The sequence below is a fragment of the Parasteatoda tepidariorum genome, chromosome 4, assembly GCF_982258835.1.
Source record: "Parasteatoda tepidariorum strain Cologne lab strain chromosome 4, Ptep-v5.0, whole genome shotgun sequence".
Lineage (NCBI taxonomy): Eukaryota > Metazoa > Arthropoda > Arachnida > Araneae > Theridiidae > Parasteatoda > Parasteatoda tepidariorum.
Window position 1 is genome coordinate 82,580,753 of NC_141758.1, and position 14,441 is coordinate 82,595,193.

The window sequence follows — 14,441 nt, forward strand, 5'->3', positions numbered from 1 at the left end:
CATCTTAATTTTCTTTTTATCAAAGAATTTGTGTGAACAAGATGATAAGGAAATTATATAATTGAAGATGGTGATTTATAAGACAGAAATTAGAAATAACACAATGTTGTCTCTTGTCAAATTTAATGCATGTAAGTTGTAATAACGCATAATTATATTACGCAGCAGCCGCTTTATTGCTTTTGCAAATGACTTGAGCACCCTCCCTCAATTAGTTAAATGAAATTACAACTTCCTTTGACGTTGGGATTCTTACGTACAAATCTTAATTTTCTCTCGCATACGGCGACCTTTGTTATTTTGTATAAAATTCTTTCAGCAAATCTGATTAGAGAATGAAGTTGACATTCTGACTGATGATGAACATTTCGTTAAAATTTACAAAAAGGTGAGATTTTTTTTAAAATGTCTTAAAAATTAGTTTTGATGCATGCTTGTTTTGGAAAAACAAATAAACTTCATTATATTTATAGAAATGATAAGCTCTGAAATATATTTCTTTTAAAAACTCGTATCGACAACAGCGCCATCGCTGTTTGGAATGTTCAATTTTATGTTTTTGTTTTGTTTTGCAAAAACTATAAGGCTTAGAAACTTAAAATAACAAGGGAGAGTGGTAAAATATACAAGTATAGTGAAATGGAGGGAAAAAATGATATTTAATAAGTTAATTTACTAAAAAATTTGAAATAAAAAATATCACGGGGGCTCTGCAGCCCTCAAAAATGCAAATACAGACTTAAAATTTTCTTAAGTCCTATTTGAAAAATGAAATTCCAATTATTCGAAAGTTATTGTATTTTTAAGTAACCTTTTTTGGCCAATTTATTTTCTTTTTTCTGCATTAATTAATGACTATATATCAGTTGTTTTTTGGAAACTTTACCTTTCACGAGATCTTTTTCGTTTTATAATTTTAAGATGAATTCATGTCAAAAGTCACAAAACGAGAGATAAAGATTATATATTGCCAGATATGACATAGTAATATTTATTTAAAATTTTTTTAAAATTGTAGGAAACTTTATTCACGGTTCAAGACAGATGAACGGCTGACCAAATACATAGCTGCCAGCCACTACGGTTTTTGCAAAATATTTTATAGAGTAGTAGACAACTGAAAATTCACAATTTCTGTTATTTTGGCAACATTTTAAGAGCCTTACCACAAAGTGACGTTTCATATTGGCCCTTGAATCATTTGCGTGTAGTAGTGTGGGAAATTACTTTAAATCAAATTTATAAAATAGAAAAATATACATTAAACTTAAGCGTAGAAGAAATTTTCCCCAATAGCCTAGAAAGCTGGCAGCTTTGCTTATATATATTATTGTGTTATGTTGAACACGAATATGTTGTTTCTACATAAGAAATTTCAAGAATGAAATGATTAAATTGCTTTTTTTTAATTCCTTTTTGGTAGAAAAGAATATAAATTTTTCTTTGCTTCTTTCATCTAATTTCACTGTTTTAATCTAATATACCTGGGTCATATTAGCTATTGAACTAGACATATAACAATTTTTTTCCTTACACATTTTCTATTGTATATATAGAATATTAAAAATTTAAAAAACTTTTTCAGGAGCTATTCGACTGATTTTGTTCTAATTTCATGCTTTGCTATGTAAAATTACATTCTTCAAAATGATATAAAAATTGTATTCCTTATGACTAAATTTTTTTTCGATTATTATTAAATAAAGTAATAAAAAAAATATTTACGAAAAGCTATTTTTTGCATCTTTAGATAAACTAGTCTTATAATTGTGTGTAAATAATTTAGAATTCACTTGAAAAGTTCGCGACATATGGCAAAATAAGCAAGAATTAAAATTAATTTTAAAGGATCCAAACTTTGGAGTGCTCTTCTGAGCAAACTATGGGAACCATATTTCCCAGATTGCGGCTGCCCCTATATTTTGGGGGTCAAAAATCCGAATCCGTCAAAAACAAAGTGTGTTTATTCAGACAAAATACTTTTTTGCGATTTCGCAACCAAAATATCGTTAATAAGTATTATTAGCTCATTAACTAGCATACTTGCGCGACTTATTAATTAGCATACGTGAGGTCACACCCTTAAACCATTAGAAGTGAGTCCCAGAACGTGAAAATCCGATCAAGAGTCAGTCAGGGTAGTCCGTTTTTCGGCCCACTATGCATCTCAGATAAATAAATAAATGTTTCATGTTGGCAGTACGCTTAGTTAAATAAAGAATATTGATGGTAATGGATATTCTTGTATTTCATACCTTTAACAGAAATATTTAAAAGAAAAAAAAAAATTTTTTTTAAATTTTGTAGTAAATATTTAAAAAACAAAGTATACTATGAACCGTTTTCAACTGTTGAGTTATGCCTGAAAATTTTAGAAAGCTTTTTTTCAAATCATCATAGTGAGTAGCTGATAGTATTTTGTATAAAGTAATAAAATTGAAACAAACCAAATGCATTTTTTTTCACTTTCCTATTTTTAAGAGATGGCCGGCCGGCCGGTGTAGGGGTTAGTGAACTGCCCTTGCACCAGAAAGGTTCTGGGTTCGAATCCCGGTCAAGGCATGGATGTTCTTTCCTTCGCTGTGCTATATGTCCTTACTGTGGGAGCAACGTTGGCCCACCTAACATGGTGCCCCTGAAAGAGAGGCCAACAAATCTGCCCTGTAAGTGCCTGAATTGACGAAAAATGTTAACACAGGTGGCCATTGGAAAACAAAAATAAAAAAAATTTTTTTAAAGATTAATACATAATTAAAGTTTATAAATTAAAATAAATATCTCTTAAAACAAAGGCTTTCTATCAGTTCTGTACTTAACATTTAACAAAAAATAAAATACTAATAAAATGCCTACCATCACTAAATCCTATTCTGATTTAAACAACAAAACAACAAGTAAAGAAATAAAAAAGGCGAGAAAAAAAAAGAACCTAAAACTTTCCGCTTAATAGTTTTCCCCGGAACTGTCGCGCCCATTCCGCATAAGATTAAAATTAACCCAATTCTATTTTTACTTATAAATTCCATCCCGACGTGAATGAAAAAGATCCGCGCAGACACATCTCATTTTCGAACAACAATACGAACGCTAAAGTTTTTATTGATTAACGTATCGATAGAAGAATTACTTCATTCTGATTTATTGTACCTTTTAAATCAATCAACTATTCAGTATTTAATTCTCGTTCCACTAAAAGAACAAGTAAGTTGACAACATGACAACACAGAAATAGGTATTGCATCATACACCCGTTGCCAATTCTCCGTCCGGAAATTTGTGCTATTTTTTCTCGCAGGTGAAAACCGGTCTCCATCTCTAAAAGTTTTGCTCAGTTGTCAACCTAACTGTGAAAACAACACGTGAAACAACACTTCGAATTTTAAAAATGTTCCATATTTTAAAGACTATTTATTCATTTAGATGAAATCAGCATCCCAAAATTCGATTGTTTAAGAAAATCGATATTGTTCACTGGATTTTTCTCTATTGGATATTTAAAAGCTTTTGGGATTTAGAAGGAAGTAAGCGTAATTTCTTTAATTTATTTTTAATTACCAGTTCTTATTACTTTATTTTCAATTATCAGCTCTTATAGTAAAATCTATAAATCGTATTAAAAGTACAGAAATTGGACATTGTGAAATTAAACAAATTACTTTCATGTTTATATATTTTCTAAAGCCTAAATTTACTTCATATCTTCTTGTCATTCTTAAATATGCCATCTGACTTTTATATTGTTTTCCATTATATCCAAATTATTTTTATTCAATTTGAAACGTTTGCAATATTGACATTTACAATATTTTTATGATATTATTATTTACAGAATTGAAATATTGCTAAGAAAATGAACTATTATTTCTTAAAACAAATAAAAGGTTTTGTTTAAAAAAATTTTATTTTGGCTATTTTCCGTAGTAAACTGTTTAATATTTCGAAAAAATTTCTATTAATACGTTCGATGCCGATCACGCGATATAGCGAGACGAAATTCTTCCTTACAGTTGTGTCAATAAAAAATTGCATATTATTATCCAACTATTTTTGCAGAAATTTGGTTTTCATAGGGCAATAGCATTTTGTTAAATAAAATAAACGTATCGTAAAATTTAGAAACTAAAATTGTTTCTAAAATTAAACTTTGATTTTATCTTTATAAATTATCACCCTTCAATGATGAAGAACCACCACCAGCATGAACGTGCTAATTTAAATTATATTTATTTTTCTATATTTAATGCGACGCTACTTTTTCTTAAATCAATGTACGCTTTCTCTCCAACTTTCCAGATTTTTTTTAAATATATTACCTATCCAGTTTTAACTTAAACTGAAGATTTTAAAACAAAAAGAATTTTTATCAAACTTTTATTAAAACTTATTGCCATAATCCTGACTTCTTCATAATTATTTAAAATTATCTGTATGTAAGATAAAACTCGTTTATTTCTATTAAAAAAATATATTCTAACATTACCTTTTCTATGAAAATGAGAAATATGCTCGAAAACTATAAAAATTAATAAATAATTTTCCAGAAAATGCTCCAGCAGTTTTAATTGCAACAATGCTTAGAGCTAAATCTATTCGAAAAATTCATATTTCGTTCCTTCGACACGGAAGCATGAATTGAAATTTATTAATCGCAGACGGAACACCCGTGAATAGCTTCTGAAAGTTCGAAAGTACTTTACAGTGGCTATGACCGGCGCCTCTTTATACATTTTTTTCTTTTGTCGCTTTAATTAGTAACAAAAATATTTTTTGGCATTTTTTAATAATAAGCAAAAATCTAATAATTACTAAAAAAAAGTCTGTTAGATTACCGGAATTATATTTTTACTAAAATATAAAATCTAAAAGAACAATTTGAGAAATTTTTCTTTCCTTCATTCAAAACTTTATCTATGATTGATTTTGTAAATAAAAGAAATTTTTAATGATAAACAACTGTTTCTCCTTATTCTAAATAATTCAAGCAATTGCAAATTTGAAAATTTATTTTTAAGTGAGGCGTGTTTGAAAGATTTTGCCTTTAACCCTTTCGCACCGACTGTCACAAATACGTGCCAGCATAGAACCGTTTCAATCAGGGGAAAAAGATAAAACTGGTAATCAAAGTATTTCTTTAGCAGTTCATTTGTGGGCGGAGTTATAATTGTTTGATTTATTTAATTCACCGTTACTTTGTACAAAATAAAACTATTTAGTTATACTTTGATCTAACAATGATTATATATATGATTAAAGTAACAATAATTAAAGTCAAAGAAAAGTAAGTCTGTCAAATTAGCAACGACTACATTTAAGCTACCGTTTTTTATTTAATTACATCCTGATTCTGATTTTGTACGAATGCTTTTGATCCTAGGGGACGGATGATGCTATCACCCGTCCCCAAGGGGTTAAAGCAGAAAAAGACATTGGTGTTTAATGCTGTGATATAATTTATAAAAAATATATTTTCACTTATTTTGACCTAAATTAATATAAAGTAATGAAAAAAAAGGATGAAAAATATGTTTAATAAAAATTTTGCGTCAAAGAGTAAACAAAATTTAGGGTCGATGTGGGTGAGTGAGGGCTAATATGTTCCCTGCAGCTGTTGTGTAAATTTCAGGACTCTGCTAGCTCAAACGGTTCTTAATTTATAAGAAGACGTATTTACTTTGATCTTTTAATTATAGATTGCTTGCAAACAAATCGATAAAAAAAATTTTTTTATTGCTTTTACAAAAAAATTCTTGCTTTTTTTTTAAAAATTCTTTGCAGAACTGAAAAATGTTTACTAAAATTTCAGTCGAGGAACAACTAAAATTCCTAAGGTTTCAACTGAAATTCCATATGAATTTGGTCATCGTATATATACGTGCAGAATGTAGTGATCTACTTTATATTTTCAGGGATGAAAATAAAGTAGCCAACTCCTCCTCTACAGCAAAAAAAAAACTATAAAGCAAAGAATTTAAAAATCAAAGCTTGTTGAACTGAATTTTACCATCAATTCAAAAACTCAAAATAACTTAAACAAAGAATCGTTTTATACGAACTTTTGAGTTATGTGCCTTAATCAGTGCCCAAATGAATAAATTGAATTTATTAAACTTAGAATCGTATATTTAAACATAATTTTTTTGAAAAAATAACACTAAGTAGAGCAAGTAACACAAAGTATTTTTGCTTTTTCGTTCTTCTAAGACTTTCTTTAAAAACCACCCAGTTCGAGAGAAGAAACAAAATTTTTGTAGTTTACATTATTGCGTGGTCCTCCAAAGTAATTCAAGTGGAAGTAAACTAATTAGCAAACCAAGTTGAAATTTCTTTGTTTTAACAACCACTTAAAATTAAATGATTTTCTTCATATAAATGTTAGATGTCAGTGTCTGCATTTCAGGTACTAAATTACCGTAACTTCTCGTATTAAAGTTTTAAAAATAATAAATACATTCATACCTGCCAACTCTCCCGGATTTTGCCGGAGATTTTATTTTCATATTTAAAGTGGTAGTAAATATATACTATTTTTTCTTTTATAAATTTAATTTTTAAATGATTTTCATCACCACTATTCTTACAAAAATTAAACTTATATATTAATATGCGTTACTATCATGGTTGTCAACTTAATTTTTTTCAAATACAACGTATTTGTTTGCTTAAAATTGAAGTTTTAATTCATTTTAATACCACTGGGAAAAATGATAATGGAAGGGATTAAAAGTTGGCAGGTCTGCACATTTAATGATTTAACTTGTTAACACTTAAATTATTCTGCCAAAACCACTGCAAAACCTCTTATTCACAAAGACAGGGTTGCCACAGGCGACTAAAATGCAACTATTTTTGGCATGAGGCGACTATGGCAACTTTTTTTTTGCCTGAAAAGTCTAAAAAGCAACTATTTTCAAGAAAAGGAGACTATTGGGAGACTTTTCTGTACTCCTAGAGATGCTTTTTTTCAAGCATAAATTGGTGAAATATCTGCGCCCCGCTGGATAGTTCCTGAACACACTGAACTTTTTTTTCTTAAAAAATAAAAAATGTTAAAAATTTTGAATTGCAAATTTGAGTCTTCACTTTTTAATTCGTTCAATCGGCACAAATTCCATTGTAAGTCTATTTCATTTCTCGATCACATTTTCAATGATTATTGCTAAAAACTTCTGCATGATTTTTTTCATTTTAAAAAAAAAAAATTTTTTTTTAAACGGTATTACAATGCATGAATTTCGAATTTTAGTAATCACTTTTCATATATATACATATATATATATATATATATATATATATATATATATATATATATATATATATATATATATATATATATATATATATATATATATATATATATATATATATATATATATATATATATATATATATATATATATATATATATATATATATAAACATTTATATGAAAATTTATTTGAAAATTATCATATTTGCCACCAACTTGACTGAATGGATGATGGTATATAACAATTAAGTCATAAACAAAATTTTAGTCATATTTTTGAAGAATTTTTGTTCTTATTAGGCAACTATTTTCCTAGTTTTTGGGTACTATTTTCATGCTTTAGGCTACTAAAATCAACTATTTTGTTCATTTTTTTCTCTGGCAACCCTGCAAAAATGGGTGAATAAAATAAGCCCATAAAGGGGTTAATATATCTTATTAAAAGCATTCAATAATTAAAATCTGGACTCACTCACTAGATCAGGTGAACTAGGAGGATTACTTCTTTTAACGGTATTCTGGGAAGCGATACCTTTTTAACCGTATTAAACGCAGACTTTCTATTTGAACTTCTATATTAAGTTAACATTATTTTCCTAAGCTCTTTACCCGAAGAAGAAAAAGAAACTGGTTCTTATTTTACGTTTGTATAGTTAGTTATCTGTCTGTTATGTCGGAGAATGTAATTCGTTTTCAGTCTGAAGGTTATCCTCAACTAATAATTTTATAAATAATCTTCTTAATGCTTAATTTCAAGTACCTGGAGTTCCTATGTAAATAATAAAAGATTTCCTATCTGTATAAATACGACGGTTGAAATTAGTTTTCTTACACGTTCTTGAGCAAGTTCCAAAATTTTTATTCTACAATGCGCGAAGCTGCACTTAATCTCCTTTAAATGTGTTTGTTTTTATTTTCATTTCACATTTAGTTTCGGTTCTGCCCTATGGATGACATTAAACAAAACAATAGATTTGGCACAGCTTTCACAGAAGCCTATTTGAGAATAATATATTCACTACTTTGACTAGATTCGCTACTTTCTCTCGGCGCCACAGAAGTCAGAGAACATATTTTAATTATGAGTTAGTAACTTTTTTTGGATTACTTGCATTACATTATTAACAATTTGACTTACATTTTGTTTCTTTTGTAATTCAGTACTTTTAGTTAACCTCTAATTTGCATTTAAATTCTCTTAAATGATTAGTTTACGTGTAGTGTAGTAAAATTATTTTTGTTGAATATTTTTTGTTTCCAAATTAAGATTACGGAATGATTAGTTACATGCTTTTTATATTTTTAAATTTCAGTTTTTAATGTATAAATTTAGTTACAGTGGGTCAGTATATACCGGAGTAAGTTGCGAAAATAAATTTTCGTTATAGTTGATTACATATTCGCCTCATTCGAAACAAATATTTAGAGATTGCTAGCGTGTCCTTTTTTCTAAAAAATTGAAAATGGATACCTTATTATTTCATTCTTTTTTTTTGATTTTCAAAACAAAGAAACTTGGTTGCATCATCAGGGATCTGTTTAGAAGAAATTTGGGACCATTAACGGACCCTTCAACAAATATCTTTTCATAAAAACGGACCCTTCACAAAATATTTTAACTTTAAACGGACCCTTCACAAAATAATTTATTGTTTTGGGGGGAGGGGGAGGGGGAGAGGAAAGACATGTAAACGAACCAAGTTTTGTCTTCGGCAGACGCTTCTTCCTTTATTCGTCCGAAATGAATATTCTGCGTTCAGCAGTATAGGCTAAATACCAAATATTTGTATGTTGCATCCCTAATTTAGTAGCACCAATATTGCTGTTTATCTTTTAAAATTTAACTTTTTTAATTATAATTTTACAGTGTTGAGCATAATTTTGTATCTCTTTACAATTTAAAAACTCCTTGAAGGAGTTTTTTGCATTAACAGGACCCTATTTGCACAAATTCCCAAAAGCAGAACCCTGGTTGAAAGAATGTGACTTAACGTTTATTTTATATTCACAAATTACGAGTAATTTTTTCACAATTTTATGAAAACGGACCTTTCACAAAATGTCTGGACAGACCCATGATCATAATATATGACTAATACATACTAGGAGGTTCCATCCCCTTCTCTGAAACTGCTCCATCAGCTCCTACATCAGAAAGTTTCCACACGGTTTCGTATAAGTAGTCTGCGCAGAGTATTTACGAAGTGAACCAGTTGTGCGTATGTTACCAAATTCAATTTTATTATAAAAGTAACAGCGAAATTTATCATATATATCTGAGAATTGAATTTGTAGTGAAAAAAATCAATCACATTCATAAATTAAACAAATTTTAAACATATATTTTCTACCACTTTTTTCTTTTTATTGGATGGCTCTTTCGTTAACTGATTTACCATCATAGTGGTCTGATCGAATTACCTATAAAAAAAACCGTGTGGAGGCTTTCGATTACAGGAGGCATTGAGTGCTTCCACAGCTCTTTTAGTATTGATTTGCCATCCGAGCAAAATTTGCTCCCTCACTGAAAACTAATGTGTTTTCATCTTACTTTGCATAAATGATGGTACTCATTTTTAATTTCTAAAAATCTAAAAGAAATTTATAATCATCCGTGCTAAGGACTTCAGATTACCAGCCAGTAATAAGCCATATCTTAGCCAAAGGCAAATCTTAATAAAGTTTTAAGATTTATTTTATTCCCACAGAAAACTTAAAGTCAAAATATAAATGTACTATAAATTGAACTATTTTAAAAATGCAAATTCCAATCAAGAGTCATTTTACAGTTGGGAGGGAGTAAATAAGTAATGAATGGGGGAGGGGATCAAAAATGCAGATGTCTTATAGTCTTGGAGGAATAGAAATACGAATAGCTTGGTGTTAATTTTTGGTAACTTCTTAGACAAGAACAACAATAAAAGGATAAACCTGAAGAAGCAACATTTGATGTTTTTATTTATTCCGACAATCTTTTAAATATATTTCATTTTAAATAAAACGTTTCATTCTTTTAACTCTTTTAGTTTTCAATAAAAGAATTTTCGCTTATTTTTAACTGTCGCCATTGCAATCATTCAGGAAAAAAAAAAGCATCGCGGTAGAAGATAAATTATTTAAACAATTAATTCTTTTTAAGGTTCTTATACTACTTAATGAGATTTTTTAACGAAATTTAAGAGCGGGTTTCACACTTTAAATGTTAGCCGTGTGCAGGTTATACTATATTTAATCATTGAAAAGTGGTGTTCTATAAAGATAAAATCAAAGTAAAATTTTCTTACTGTGGCAGCCGTTTTAAATTTTAACACAAATTTATTTTAATAAACAATATGTTATTGTTATCAGAACACATATTTATTGGAAAAATAGTTGGATGATAATATGCGTATGGCTACAACTTAATCTGCTTTATTGACACAAATTGTAGGAAAGAGTTTCTGACATCGAACGTGTTAATCTGTATTTTACTTTTTTTTTTCTCCATTTTTTTTCTTCCTTTTTTTATGTTTACATAAATTTTTGTTGCTTACATTATCTGGACTTGTTATGATTCTAATTAGTTATACGACACGTCTAAGGGACATTACTACAATCGAATAAAAAATACAAGATTTGTTTCAGAAAAACTCATATTGATGTAATTTTCAAGATAAAAAGGAATGTATATTTTACTTTTCGGTTGAAAAAATCGTTCGCCAATACTTTCGCCAAAACACAATTTGTTTCGCCGAATTTGCAATTTTATCGCATATGGCGAGGTGGCGAATGCTTAGCACGGGCCCTGAAAATATAATACCCATACTCAGTAGCACAAAAGAAAATACCATTTTTCTTATGGAGGAGCCTATTTGCATCTAAGTGCATGCTGAATGTATGCCAAGCTCTCAGCGCGAACGTATATCAAATGTCGCCAACAATTCTACCGTTGCAAAGTCTTTTTGCTTGCTTTAAGTTGTGTGAGATGAGAAAAATAAAACTTGTTGAATATTTTTTTTTTTAAATTAGAAAGTTGTATCACATTTAAATACTACTTTTTGTTCGCATTTAGAGAAACGGATGAAAGAATAATCAGACCTGCAAACTTTTAATCCCTTCCATTGCAATCTTTCCCAGTGGTATTAAAATGGAATTAAAACTTCAATTTTAAGCAAACAAATACGTTGCATTTGAAAAAGCTTAAGTTGAATGCATATTAATATATAAGCTTAATTTTTGTAAGAATAGTGGTGATCAAAATCATTTAAAAATTAAATTTATAAAAGAAAAAATAGTATATATTTACTACCACTTTAAATATGAAAATAAAATCTGCGGAAAAATACGGGAGAGTTGGCAGGTCCAGGTATGAATAATAATTATTGTTAAACATTGATAGCCGAAACCCCAAAAATAGGACGAAAAAGTGATAAAACTGGTAGTTCAACTATTTCAATAATATCTTGTGTTTAGAAGGGAGAAACTGAGCTCTTACTTTGCTTAATTTGAAATTGTTCATCACCATTTTCTTTTCTCAGCGGAGAAAAAGTCCCACTTATATGATATAAAAGTTAAAAAAAATCTTGGTTGCCAAGGATATTTTACTTTTGTCAAAAATACTAAAATTATTTCCTTACCAGTTTTTGCTCTTTTCTGTCTTGATATAAGTTGACTTTCAGCCCTGCAGATGTTGATTGCTTGCTATATAAAATATAATTGTTTGGCGATTTTTTTTTAACTGTTTGCCGATTTTTTTTAACTGTTTTTTTTAACTGTTAACAATTTTTCTTCCTAGTGAAATGAGTAAAACCAAGAGACATGGCTAAAAATTGATAAATATAAACAAATATTGTCATTGAGGCATCTTTATTGAGCCATCTAAATTATAATATTGTAGTTTATGCTTCAGCTTGAAAGGCATATTCGATGTTTTCTTTTTCTCAAGCTTATGACTGCTCACTTGCTTGATATTTCAGTTTTCCATTCTTTATTACCAACGCTTCAAAGAAATTTTGACAGTTTCGTGACAATATAGCTAAATACGTAGTGGTATATAAATTTTTTAAATACAATTTTATTAGAACAGGAAACAAATACTACGCAATTAATGTTGCTACCACTGTTAAATCAACTATCGGAATTAAAATATTTGCAGCAGTGAAAAGTCCTATTTAATTTGTAAAAAAATTTCAATTTTCAATGATAAAATTAGTTAAATCTCATGCACGAATGAAAAATAAAAATAAAAATCTGAGAGTCAAATTCATTTGAATTAAATTACGCAGTCCTTTTGTGATTAAATACTTTAATGCAAATATTCTAATACAAATAAATACCTTTCGTACTTAAAGCTTTTTTTTTTAGTATTTCTTTAGTAGTCTTTTAATGCAGAATTTTTTAAAGCTTATTTTCCATACTTTTTTATTAATTTGCATGAATAATTTAAGTCAAAATAAAAGAAAAGTTATATTTAGCATTTTAATAATTTATGCTTATAAAGTACAGCATGATACACAGATGTCTTTTTCGACGTTAAAGGTAACATCTTCCAAATAATAAATTTTCAAATTTGCAGTTATTTATATCTAACAGAAACAGTTATATATCACCAAAAAATTTCTTTAATTTACGTATTCCGAAATTGATAAATTTTTGAATCGAAAAAAATGTTTTCTACTTTTTTTGGATTTTATATTTTAGTACAAATAAAATTCCGATATTCTAACAGGCATTTTTTAGTAGCTATTGAACTATTTTTTTTATAATTAAGAAATACTATAACATATTTTTGCTTGTAATTAAAGGGACTGAAAAGAAAATTGTATATTAAAAACACCGGTCTCCCGTCTGCGTCAGAGTTAATAAAAAAATTATATACTTGTTCTTTAACAAAAAGAAGAAAAAAATCATCTCATGACTTAAAAATATAACAAATAATAAAAAGAAAAAAAACTGAGAGATCTGAAGAAACACATGTCTCATGTTCAACTATTTTCGTCAGACCTTGATTATTCAGATTATAATTCATCTTGACAACTCGGATTGCACTGTTTAGCATAAAAATATGACAAGCAGAATTTAAACGATCTCTTATGTCGTCTACTGTTAGAATGGAAATTAATCCATTTATCCTTCTCAAAAATTTTAATACATGAACACTCTATCGTCTACAAAAGAATTTCATTATTTTCAGAAAGTCTTATTCAAAGTGGTGGCAAGATAATACGTTATTTTTTAACACGTTCACGCCGGGTGTTGCGCCTGAAATCGGGACGGAAAAGAGAAAATACTGGTAGAAGAACTATTTCAATATTAGATAATATCCGGGAGGAGTTAATCTATTCTTAACAATAACAATTCACTGTAAGGAAATTTATAACGGCTGGATGCTGGATGCTGGATATTGGGGTTATCTCGGTGTTTGGCGCGAAGCGCCACTAACCGATTCATCGATTCTGTTTTGTTGTATTCTGGGAGGTCCTATATATCTTTGAAGTTGTAGTATGTTGTAACAACAAGTCAAGTCCTTAAGGAGTAAATCTTTAGTTTTGAAGGGAAAATCATCTTTGGATTGGGGAGATCCCCTTGAGTAGAGTTGTATGATGAAGTTAATAGTATTTTGATAGTATGCAGTCTGAGCATAAAAAGGCGGTAATTGGGCTGAAATTCGAATTATCACTGATTATATCAATATCGAACAATTTATTGAAATCCGATGTGGTGCATGTCTTTGCGTCGCTGTAAAATTTTGTGGTCAATTTAGCTATAAAGCAATTGATATCATCAATGTTTAAGTCTTTTCTGAGCAATCTATTGCTAATCGCCCTTGGGGCGCCAGTCATTGTGCGTAAAAATTTACCTTCAGTTGTTGATAGCTTCTTTTTTAGGTTGTTGCTTATGGTAGTGAGGGCTGGGCAAGCATACGTAAGAATTGGTCGAATCGCTTGTATATAGATAGTTCTTTTATTTGCTAGATCAAGCTTTGAATTCTTATGCAGGAGGACTTTGAGCGCAAAAAACGCTCCTCTGGCTCTTTTGATTATGTCGTTTATGTGAGTACTCCAGCTCAAATTATATGAGATCGTGACGCCGAGGTATTTAACGTGTTTCACTGGTTTGATCTCAGTATTGAAGAGATAGATATGGGGAGTATTTTGTTGTTTTTTCTTACTATTTATGATTAAGAATTGACTTTTGTCGGGGTGTAGTTTTGTGC

At 29.0% G+C, this 14,441-nt stretch overlaps 1 protein-coding gene across 3 annotated transcripts in view; it reads left to right on the forward strand.

The window, feature by feature from the left end:
• Nucleotides 1-252: 252 nt before the first annotated feature.
• The window catches only part of LOC107452230 (sialin), a 59,973-nt gene continuing 45,784 nt past the window's right edge, over nucleotides 253-14,441 (forward strand). The window contains exons 1-2 of one of the 3 annotated variants that reach the window (XM_087161483.1): nucleotides 253-388; nucleotides 3,421-3,521. The gene's annotated coding sequence lies outside the window, so the exon portion shown is untranslated. Of the gene's footprint in view, nucleotides 389-2,964; nucleotides 3,522-14,441 lie in introns of those variants that run through there. The other 2 variants (XM_043050746.3, XM_016068574.5) reach the window with 2 other exon arrangements.